General features: G+C 36.2%; 1 protein-coding gene across 43 annotated transcripts in view; it reads left to right on the top strand.

Moving 5' to 3' along the window:
* Positions 1-12,488, top strand: part of Nrcam (neuronal cell adhesion molecule) — a 195,662-nt gene that overhangs the window by 42,163 nt on the left and 141,011 nt on the right. Inside the window, exon 3 of one of the 43 annotated variants that reach the window (XM_010614000.3) lies at positions 4,339-4,630. The exons of 41 other annotated variants lie outside the window; for them this stretch is intronic. The gene's annotated coding sequence lies outside the window, so the exon portion shown is untranslated. Of the gene's footprint in view, positions 1-4,338; positions 4,631-8,997; positions 9,016-12,488 lie in introns of those variants that run through there. One more of the 43 variants, XM_033756818.1, reaches the window with a different exon arrangement.

Genomic DNA, 12,488 nt, shown 5'->3' with positions numbered 1-12,488 from the left:
TATATACACATTTTTTTTTTTTTTAACCAGGGATTGAACTCAGGCCCTTGTGCTTGCAAGGCAGGCAGCAGAACCACTGAGCTAAATCGCCAGCCCAAGAATGTTTAAATCTTAAAATAAGCTTGTATGTTGTTATTTTAAAAAATCATCCTGATGGAATTAACCAGTTAATTGACCACGAATGAGTAAAAATATTGGCTAATATATGATGACAAAATAGTGTATACAGATGCATTTAGCAATGGGGAAAATTTGTACTGAATAATATATCTCCTTCATCTGAAAAACAATTGAAGGTGTAAAAAGGCATGCTGTGTTAGGTTAACAGAAAGAGTACCAGAGATTAACAAACTCGAATAATTTTAGTCTTAGTCCTGCCACTTGTTAAATGTAAGTTCTGAAACAAGTAAATTAATCTGTCTAGCCCATAGTTCCCTCATCTGTAAAATGAAGAGATTGGAGCTGATACCTTTAAATTTCTTCCATGCCTCCTAAGTCATGTTGACACTGCTTCTCAAATAAATTCCACAGCCATTTTCTCCTCTCTACTGCCTTACCTCAAGCCTGTATGATTTCTTACCTGCACTACCATAGCTAGTCTCCCTAGCACCTGTTCTCTGCATTACCATCAAAGGAACCTTTCTAAAGAAAATCTGGATCATCCATGGTTAGTGTCCATAGTGGCTACTTCAGCACACATCTCTTTAGGAGATCTGCTTCTAGAATCAACTCTGGGGCTCCCCCGTGCATGCCCCTTGTTCTAGCTTTATGGCTGGAATAGCTTAAAAGTATAGCATAGCCCTGGAGGACTGCCTTAGTTTATTTGGGCTGCTATCGCAAAGTACATATCATAGACTTGGTGACTTAAGGTATTTATTTCTTATAGTTCCAGAGACTGGAAAGTTCAAATGAGGAGTTGGATAATGGGCTTGTTCTGAGGGTTCTCTTCCTAGTGTACAGATATCTGCCTTCAAGATGGGATTTGGGGGATTTCGTGCTAGATTTGATCTTTCAAATTACCTGGTCAAACATGTCACTGACTAAATGAAATAAAATGAGACCCCCCCCAAAAGGTTGAGTAACTTGCCAGCATTACACAGCTCACTAAGGTTCAAAGGTGTTAGTGAAATCTAAACTTTATGCTCATTCTGTTTCCTGTTATATCCCTGTGTAGGCTGAATCCCTAATCCAAAGATCCAAAATTTAAAATGCTTCAAAGTCCAAAATTTTTCAAGCACTATCAGAATGCCACAAGTAGAAAATTTCATACCTGACAACATATGACAGATGGAAGTAAGAAAATTATAGTATAAAAGTGATGTCAGGCTTTTTGTATAACATATCTGAAGTATAAATGAATTATGTGTTTAGATTTGGATCTCATCCCTAATGTAACTCATTACCTATAAGTAAGCATTCAAAAATCTGAAAAAATTCCCAAATTTGAAATACTTCTGGTCCCAAGCATTGCAGATAAGGGTTAACTCCACCTGTTATAACATCAGCAGTAAAATGATAAGTTTTCTCATTTATATTCTCCCTTATAATCCATTCTTTTCCTTTATAAAATACTCTTATGGGCCCACATTTTTCATGCCCTGTTTGTCAGATTCTACTAATTTGTTTCATTAAAATAAAAAGAGCCAGGTGTAGTGGTGCAGGCCTGAAATCCTAGGTGCTCAGGAGACTAGGCAGAAGTCTTGAAAGTTCAATGCCAGTCTGGGCAACTTAGTGAGACCCTGTCTAAAAAAATAGGCCTGCTGTGTAGCTCAGTGGTAGAACACGCTTGCACTTGATCTCTAGTACTAGAAAGAAATAAAGTCCCCTTATCAGAGTTTAATCATATTTTCTAGATAAATACAAAAGCAAGCCTTCCATTTTGACTTCTTCTAATGCTTTATCCTTTTTCACATAATTAAAGACAGTAAGAATTATGCCCTTATTTCTAAAATGTGCTTTGTTTTGTCTAAAATATACTTTGTTGTCCATAGTGGGCTTTTGATTGTTTTTAAACTATAAAATAAAGAATATGGGTTGGGGATTTAGCTCAGTGGTGCTGCCGCCTGCCTTGTAAGCATGAGGTCCTGGGTTCAATCCCCAGTACTAAAATAAATAGATGGTCCTGGGTTCGATCCCTGGTACATATAGGCAGTCAGGCAGACAGACAGAAAAAAAGAAAAGAAAAGAAAGGAAAATAAATTTCCATGGCTCCTCCCACTATAAAATATCTACCTATACTCAACAACCTGCAAAATAATATAATTCACATAAGTCACTTATTTCATAAAACAGTCATAATAAATATTTAGGGAATTAGTATTTAATAGAAAAAAATGTCAGTTTTGCTAAAGCAAATGAATGGTTTTTGAATTTTACTGTTAATTTGCTAGAACCTTGGGTGCTTTAGGGAAGTGATATGTGCTATGACTTTTATAGCAGCAAAAAGTGACTTATGGAAACATCAGATATGTTAGTCAGCTTTGCAATATAATAAAATATTTATTATTTTTTCTTCTCTTCAAAATTTATTGAAAACTTAAGTTTTTGTTTTGTTTTGGTTTGGTTTTTTTTTTACTGGCAATCGAACTCGGGTCCTTGTACTTGCAAGGCAGGTGGCGGCACCACTGAGCTAAATCCCCTGGCCCAGAAAACTTAAAATTTTTGTATTTTTATCTAATTATTTTAAGTTATCTCTTAAATTTAGAAATGAATTTATTTATTTATAGCTATTTATTTGTAATTACTTATTTGAAAATAAGAGATATGAAAGTTGTTATTTTTAGCTAAAAATTCTGCATTCAGTTCTTCACTTGAATTTTACAATTTGGAAAATTTTAAGATGTGTCTTGATAATGAGAGAACTTAAATTTACTGGATCCAATAGAATAAAGTTCGATTTTTTTCATATAAAATTCTTCAGAACATTGTAAAGTTTTTAGTGGGAGCTTGAAGGATAGAAACTGATTGGCTAGCACAATACTGGGGATGCAGAAGGTAAATCAGGAGAGATTTTTAACTTTAATACACTTGCAATCAAGAACCCGGATTTTAAAAAATCAACATATAATATTATTCAAGAGGCAAATATTTTTAGCTGTTAAGTTCTGCAGTTAAGTCAGCTCTTCTTTCTGGTTTGCATCTTTTTAAAAGACTTCTATGCTTTTCGTCGTTGTATTTTTGTAAACACTGCATCCATTCATTCTCCCAGGAACATACAAATAGCTGCAAACATACCAAATAACAGACGCATTACCACAAAAAGCGTCAAATTGGATTAGACAGCCGGGAAGGGGCATTTGGCGGGTGGGAGAAGCTTGAGGTCCTGTCATGGATTTGCTTGCCTCAGTTATGTAAATGAGCTGAATGGTATTAGACAACCTTTTAAATATGAGAAATTAGCTATAGAAAATAAGGTCAGCACAACCTTGAACTAGAGAGGGATTGTTTGAATGAAGCAAAGGTCATGAAGCACCAACAATTCATACAGATGAGAACAAAATGGGTCTGTGTGTAAGGTCATCAGAAGGATGGGAGAGGAACCATTTCCGAATTAGCACCTTTGATTTAAAGATAAGTAAGTGACATATGCTTTCATTTTTGAATTAATTTTATTGGTACATTTCAGGTATACAATATAGTGACATTCATCATTGGAAATTTGTACCTGTACAGGACACGTCTTGGTTCTTATTATTTCCTCATTCCCCTGCCCTCCCTTCAACCCCTCCACCCATCCCTATTTACAAAGACTTTATTTCCATCTTTTAATTTTCTCATATTCCATTCCCTTATTTCCTTTCCCCTACCCCTCTCACTTCCCCTTTGTCCCTTTTCTTCCTGTTTCACATTATCTGTTATACGTTTTGGCTCTTATTTACACTTTCAGTTTTTCACACCAGAAAAACTATTGAGTATTTCATTCTTGTCATTAATCTCCATCAAGGTTGTGCCTTTTTTCTGCTTGTGGAAAACAGGTAGAGGAAAAAGCAGGATAGGGAAACATGACCTGTAAATGGAGAGAGGTTGAGTCATGTGTCTGTCCTATGTGTGAGTTTTGCTTTCTCCCAGGAACGTACTTCAAGGTATGGAAAGATACTGCAGGTGGTTTTTATCAATAGATTTGTGTGCCTTAGCTGGACGGGAAAATAAACCTGAAAACCACTGAAAAGCATTTTTCACGTCACTACTCTGGAATTAGCTGAAATAAGACAAAAGAAGTCACCATATCTGGTGAGATAAGCAGCCAGACACTCTCTACATCCACAGGATGGAAAAGAGATCAAAGTAGTTAAGTATGAGATCCCCTGAGCATTTTCAAAATTACTCTTCCTTCCTTAGCAGACAGCCTACTCCTCATCTTTGCAGTGGAAACTAAAAAAGGAAGCTGGTGGAACAGATTCACAGGACACGAACCAGCTAGGTGAAGAATTGGAAAGGAACTTTTCCAGTCTCCATTTTCTTCATATTATAAGGGGGGAAAATATGGAATCTCCATCTATTCTGTGAAGGGGACCGACAGCCAATCCCAGGAGGGAGCAGTTCTCTTCCCTAGTCCTGCCGGATTCTGCCCTTCTGCCTCGGCTCATCTTCTTCCACTGCCCAGGAGCACTGCCCTTGTTGTTTCTGAGAGGTGGGCAAACATCTCTTCATTTTCTTGTGTCTTCTTGGGGTGCTTTATTACTTTGAAATGGATAGCTGTAACGTAGTGGGCTTTAGAAATACCCTCTAGAGCATACATTGTGCTTGGGGGATATGGTTTTAAAGAAAAGAATAAGCTTTGCAAGCATGAAAAATTTGTGTGAGTGTGTGTAAAATAGAAGGTGTGCAGTGAACTTGGAAAGCAAAATGCTAAATAGAGAAGCATGTATGGATTTAAATATGTAGTGAGAGGAGAGGAGGTGGGAAAATCGCCTCAGCACTTGAACACACTTCAGCAATGTGTGGCTGTTTGAGAGGTCATTGCTATAGTAACCAAACCACCCAGAAAATGATAAGGAGTGTTGTTTTACAACCAGTGATGGAAATGGAAATTATTTGCTCTGGGAATCCTGCTGTATTTCTGGATAAATAATTGGGACCTGGAAGGTCCCAGGGAAATAGATTGAACCATATGAAATGTGAACTTTTGGCCTATAAGACAGCAATTTCATGTGGTTTGATTCTTAATGTTTCTTATTCCTTGTGACTTTCTCTTTTTCTCTTCTCACATCTATCTGTTGTGATAGCCTTACAAATTTCAATTATTATTAAGTTATTGATATTCTGTTCTTTGAATTGTCTGATAAATTTTCATGTGTATAAAGATAATTCTGAGAGGACTTTAAATGCAATTCTATTAGACATATTTTAACTAAATTGTGTTTTGTATAATGTCTGGATTCAAACATGAATGGCTATAAAGGATCTCAATAAAGAGTGACTGAGATTTACCGTACAAGGCATTCTAGCCCATCAGTGCTCTGGTTAGAGGGATCCTTCATTTTAAGCATTTTTATTCACAGGGATTGCTACAGAATCATTCTTAACTGTAGCAATACCAGAATTGTTTCTCAAAAGCAGTGGTTTATAAAATCAATATGTGCCATCAACAACGTGGGGCAGGAACAGCAGGGAGATGGCAACTGAGAGAAGAGAATAATAAGGGCTGATGTGAGGTAACTGTCTCTGAGTTTCCTCAGAGAAGCAGATGTCAGTTTTGTTGTTTTCATGGTGCACAGATTCTAAAAGAAACTGTCTCTGCTGTTTTCTCAAGATATTTAAAAATATACCAATTCACCTCACAAACACGTTTCCCAGCCTGTGCCTTTCTAGAATTTTGGCATTTTGCCTATCAATAAATTATGGGAAAGCAGGAGAATCCTACTCTGCTGGATCATTAAATTATCACTTTATCGCATTCAACCAGCTAACTGAAATTCTTTTTTCTACCTGCAAAGAAATTCAAAAGAATTTATCGCTTCTGCGCTAGGAGATCCTATGAAATGTTATAAAATAAAACTTACAGTGAATGTAACCTTGGGCTTTGGTCATCTTTAAATCTTGTGACATAATGACAAAAATAAAGATCATGAAAATAAAATTGTAGTTCAGGGTGGAACTCTTCAATTCTGGAAGAATGCCTAGAAGAATCACTTTCTCATCTTTTCATTCATAGATAGGGTGATTTTTATTTAAGTGTTTAAAATGAACGCTAGCATAGCCTCTGAGGTGATTTGTGAGTAGCAGCTCATTTAGTCCTTACAGCAGCTTTCTGAAGAAGGTACTATATTTTCTTCATCTTACAGATGAGGAGACTGATGGCAACTCTCCTAGAGAGGCATGATGATATTTGGAATTATAAAGTTTGGACAGAAAGTACTTTAAAAACTGGAAACTTCTGATTATATTTATTTTAATTACTTACATACACATTTTTAGGTTTAAAATAGGAAGGTCTGGTTTTTGTTTTTAAAGCACATGTAATATTATGTACTGAAGTTAAAATGTGTGCCTTGTCATATCATTTGGAAAACCAGTTAGATCTTTTGAGAGATCAAATATGGGAAACAAAGTGGAGTGTTCATTTCAGTGCTGTAAGTTGCCTTTCTTTGTCCCTGAAATGGAATTACCTGCTTGAGAATTTGTTAAGCAGGAATCAGGTATCCAAAGTTACATTCTTAGGATGGAGCTGTTCTTTCAGAAGGAGTAATATCATGACTTCAGTAAAAAATTTCTCAGTAAAATACTTTGTAAGATAAAGAATTTGTTCAAAAGCCCCCTTCTGCATGGGAATCCAAATGGTTCTGTGTTAGTGGGACATTGCCCTTTGCTGTCATAAAATGACAGATTTAATGGTAAATTTTGAGGGCCCTGTTAAACTCAGTACCTTTATTTACTGGAAAATGTTTTGAGTAGCCCACTTAGTAGCGAGTCACTAAGGATTGGGCGCAGCGGGACACAGGGCGAGACATGGGCCCAAGAAGCATTTAGTGTGTAATGGGTCGGTGGCTGTAGGGAAGCAGTGTGCTGAAGTAATTCTGATTAGGCTCCATCCGTGAAGCTGCACAATCAGACTCGTCTCTCCTCCTTTCAGCCCTCAGTGTTCAGAGCGTAGGAACCGTGTAAAGCACCATGTCAACTAGTCCTCACACTGCTCTTTAAAATGCAAACTCTTTTCAGATTGGGATGTGAGCCCTTTTTATACCTGTGGGAATAGCTAACTAGGAAAAGAGAAGGCTATGTTAACATGTTAGTAGAAAACAAGCAAATTCTACTTTCCAATAGAATGTTTGTTTAAAAATTTTCATTCGCTTCAAAGAAGTGATTGGAAAACACTGAAATGGGTAATAACTAAAAATTATACTCTCCAGCTTGTTTTCTGTTATCAGCCAGTGTGTGCTGTATCAGGGACCAAGCAGGTGATTATTTGCTGTTTTGTATCAGTTGGGGGCACTGTTAACATATATGGGGCAGCAGATATGTAATCAGGGGGAAATAACTTAAAAGCCTTTCCTTGTCTAATTGCTTTATCTGTTAAAAGAGTGAAAAATAAATGTGAAAACTGTTTTCTATTTTTAACTTTTTGTTAGCATAATTCAAAAATAGGACATCAGCAGAGAACCAGATGTGCAGAGGGAGGATGCAGGCAGGATTCTCTGACATCTCTACTTGAATGGTTTTGGAGTTCCTGGGGCTATGGCTGTTGATCTATCTGACAGTATGCTTTGAAGATTATATTACATGTTGATTGTGCTTTTGTGAAAAAAGTCATTATTTTAAGTGGTCTCAAGAAATACTGAAGACTTTCAAAGAAATATATCCACTCGTTGTTCACAAGGGTCACTGTAATAAATGTGGAACAGATTTTCAGGTTCTTAGAAAGTAACTGTAGTTGAAAATACTACAAATGGATGCTTCAAGTTTGATTCATAGCTGGTGAGTTGCTTATAAACCACTCTGTGGAAGAATTCTGGAGAACTCAATCTTGAAAAGTAATATTAGAAGTTCAAGCAAAAACAAGCAATGTATGGATTTGTAGCAACCCCAATAATGAGATCCCACCATCCATAATAATTTTAGAATGCCTTCTGATACTTTTTTTACATCTCCTTAACATGAAATATAATCCTGAACTGTACATAGCACATTAGTAACAATACCAGCTCACTGTTTATTGTTTTTGCATATTTATATACCAATAATATCTGACTTACCAAAATAACAATACCAACATTTAAAAATTCTTAAGCTTGGATAGGTAAATGCTAATGCCATTGGTTACTAGACAAGCCTGAAAGAGGAATGAGATTGAGTAATAAATAGGTAGTGGAAAGAAACTAAACACGTAATTATATTTGTTTTTACCAAGATGTCACATTAAATTAATTGAAGAAAGAGTTTTGGGAAAGAGCAAAGGTATACATGATTTTGGTAAAAAAATAAATAAAATAAAAATAAAAATAAAATGATTTTGGTGAGTTATATGGATGGCAGTTTATACATATGTATGTTGTAGATTCTGATGCTGAACCAAACAAGCTAGTCACAAGCAGTTATTGTGTCCACTAAATAAATAGCATTTAAACAACCTGATAGGATTCCTAAAAAAAATTTTTTTTTATTTAACATTGGATTTTAAAAAAGAAGAAACTATGTAACATCCTTACAGTTTTCCTCTCATGGGGGAAAATGTGGCCTATTTTCTTGAAGCAGGATTATTGAACAGAACCTATTGAGTATTTTGCTAAATAAATTTAAGCAACTAAACAAAAATTTCTTACTGCTAAATGGATATGAGGAAATGTTTAACCCACTGTACTGCCACAAAGCTAGGCTGCTCACCCTGGGAGGCCTGAGCAGTTTTGGATTGGCTGTCAGAGCAGGATTTTAACATTGTATCCCACATGGTGCAGCCACTACAGGGTTCAGTGGCTTGAGCTCTTATCTGCAGAAATGTGGTGGGATGGGCATTTTGTTTAAGATTTTCCTTTTGCTGCTGGAAGGAGTAGGAAGCAATAAGACAACCTTGTTTGTAAGGTAATAATCCATGCTTATTTATCTGCAAGGAAAAGTGATATCTGATTGTCGTGTTTTCTGAGACCTACTGATTTTTGCTCCTCTTCTCAGGTATCATTGTAAAGATTTGTTTAAAATTGAAGACAAAATCAGATTGGTGTTCTACCCACAAATACCTGTCTGCAGCTTTATATTCTTTGTCCATCGATTTGGTTTTACTTAATGTGCCAATCTGCTTAGTGGAGTTTGTTTCAGAAGTTAGTATCTTTCTCAGAGCTTATTCATTACCTTTCTAAAAGAGGGGCTTTGATGGGGTAATGACAGTTGGATTTTATCTGAATAGTTTAATAGCAAAATTAGAACATATTTTAAAGAAAAATGCTAGTAGATTTCTGTTTGCCATTAGGGTAGGTCAACAGGATGTGTTAGCACCTAATTTTGATGTATTTTAGGATTCTTTGTGGAAATATTTGCTCTTAATAGTCTCATGGAATCTATTTATCTAAACATAATACAATATTTTCTGTGTACAAAATATAGGTAAGTTTTACTTGTGCTCTTTTGACCTAAAATAAATCTTATTTTCATTCTCTGAACTAACTGGAGAATTTCTCTTAAATTTTCTGTGTTAATTCTCCTGTATTCCAGATAGTTCATTGGTCAAGAGGATGAGAAAAGCTGGATTAAGGGGCTTTTTTTTAAGGTTAGCATAATTGGATTAAATAGTTCTAGCTCATGAAATATCTTCAAAGACTATGTGTAAGATTATGTTCAGTGCCTCTCTGGTTTTGCAATTTATGAAATGAAACATAGTTAGGATTATACTAATGTAACCAAGCTACTATCTTAAAAGCCAGTTTTGTATCTGTAGACATGCCCTTGAAAAAACTTACTTCAGCTAAACAGGAAGCAAGTGTATTAAAAGACACTGTGTTAACAGAAGAATATATTTGAGCCCAGCCTGGGAAACTTAGCAAGATTCTCAAAGTTTAAAAAGGACTGGAGGTGTAGCTTAGTTGTTAGTGCACCTCTGGATTCAATTCTCAGTACAGCCAGAAAATCATAAAATAAGACATTACTGTTTTCCCATTGTTAGATTTTCTATGGAAAGTAACAAAATAGCTGGAGATTTAGCTCAGCGGTTCGGTGGCCTGCCTTGCAAGCGCAAGGACCCGAGTTCAATCCCAGGTACCAAACAAAACAAAACAAAACAAAACAGAACCAAAGCCACCATAAAATTTCCTTTTGTTTGCATACAGTGTTTCACAGTTTGCACTATCTAGATGATCCTCCTAATCGTTCTCTGCAGAGACAGCAGATCTATTAGCCACATCTTAAGAAGGAGCTAAGTAAGATTTAGAGACACTGAGCAGCTTCCCCAAGCCACCCAGCCAGGAACATGCAGAGCTGACTTCCTACCCAGGCATTCCCACCAGGGTCCTTTCCAGACTTGTGTGGCTCCCTGTGCTTGATGTTTGCTCTAATGATCAGACTGTTTGGCCTAATCAGCCTTTTACTAGGAGGGCTCTGGCAACAGCTGGTGTTAGGTAGATTAAAAGTAAAATCAAAGGCTGCTTGTTTGGAAAGTGGAAAATCAAGAGAGAAAGAGGAGGGAGAACAGATACCAAAGTAACTGAGTATTGGTCACAGAAGTGTGTTTTATGGACAGCACAATGCATGAGGTTCATGTCTCCCTCCTTTCCTCTCCCTCTAAACAATTTCCTCTTTCTCAGTCGTGCTTTCTCTTCTCGCTAGTTTCTTTCGAAAAATTTGGTGTGCCTTGTCACTTACTAAATGCTGCTACAAGTTATAAATTGGAATCTAGGACATTTTCTCCTATCTTGGTATTTTACATTTCATTTCTAGGAAAACAAATGATCAGATCTATACATCTCCTTTTAAAATTTATGTATTTATTTTTGGTACCAGACATTGAATTCAGGACCTTGCACTTGCAAGGCAGGCATGGAGTTGCTGAGCTAAATCCCTGGCTCTACATCTCCTCTTAATAATGTATATGGCCTCAGTCTATGTTTACTTGAATTATATTAAAAATAATACTCTTGCTATTATGTTCACTTGCCATGTTTTCCTTCTTCTCATTCTACATTTTCTTATTCCTCAAATAACTACTCTTACAGATAAATTCCACTACTTACTCAATCCTTTTCTCTGTAGCTTTTCAGATGGACTCGGGTTTTCATAGTTTCCTCTTACTTTTCTCAGGAAATCTCCTTATGGTTACTATATTGTATAACAACCTGCAAATTAAATGAAAACTGAAATGCCTTTCAAGCTTTGGCCTCACTTGAAATATGGGCTCTCATGTCATTAGCAAACATAGTGAGGAATAGCATCTTGGCTGGTTTGCTCGCTGGTGCTCAAGGTGTGCTCATTCGTTGCAGGTGTCTTTGGTATCACTATACCATTCAGGCAGTTCTGTTAGTCCTGTTGTGTGTGTGTGTGTGTGTGTGTGTGTGTGTGTGTTTGTGGACACCAAAAATGTAGAATGGTTATTAAGTGTATCTTTTCTATTTATTTTGTTTGTCTCATCAAACCCCTGCTCTAATAGTTTTTATATGTGATCAATTGTAGATTGACATTTATCAGTTTCTCAACTACTGATGATTATAAAAATAATTTAATGTGGCCCATAACTCACAACATTCAGACATCTAGGTGATTACTTAAAAACTTATAAAGATTTAAAATTTGAGTAGTACAAAGAAACTAAGATTATTTGTAAATATATCCTCTTCAAATACTTTCCAGTCTTTGTGTCTTTCCAGAAATGCTTTCATTGTACAAGCTTAAATTGATATTTTAAATATAACATTTCAAGTTAACACTATAATTGATTACTTTGTTGAATAATCCACTCATTCCATTCCATGAATATTTATTAATGTCCCGCATTAGGTATTGTTGCAGGTACTAAAGTTACAACATGAACAAAAGAGACAAAATCTTGGTTCTCATGAAGCTTGTGACTGGGTGCTTGAGACAGTAAATAAGATAAATCAATAAATCTTTAATATGTTAAATGTTGGCAGGTTCTAAGGAGATAAATTAAGCAGAGGCAGGAGACAGGAAGTTGGGTGTTGTCATTTTTGACAGAGCAGCCAAGAGGCCTCTTAAGAGGACACACAAGGAAAGTCCTGCCGGGGATGAGAAGTAAGGAGTGCAGTTACCTGAAGAATTGGAGCAACAGGGTAGAGCCCAGGTTCCAAGGAAAAGTTGTTGTGTAAATGTCGAGGGTTTTTCCCTTAGTAAATCACAAGATATAAAGAAAAAATAGATGATTCAATTTATATTTTTTAATTTTTTAATTTTTTTGGTACCAGGGATCAAACTCGGAACCTTGCACTTGTGAGGGAGGCAGAGGAACCACTGAGCTAAATCACTGGTGTAGATAATTCAGCTTAAAGTAATAATGCATTAAGGGCCTGGGATTTAGCTCAGCGGTTCGGTGGCCTGCCTTGCAAGTGCAAGGA

Source organism: Fukomys damarensis, unplaced genomic scaffold, assembly GCF_012274545.1.
Source record: "Fukomys damarensis isolate Sample0158 unplaced genomic scaffold, DMR_v1.0_HiC HiC_scaffold_4, whole genome shotgun sequence".
Taxonomy (NCBI): Eukaryota; Metazoa; Chordata; class Mammalia; order Rodentia; family Bathyergidae; genus Fukomys; species Fukomys damarensis.
Note: the sequence above shows the minus strand (reverse complement) of the source record. Positions and strands in the feature narration are given on the sequence as shown.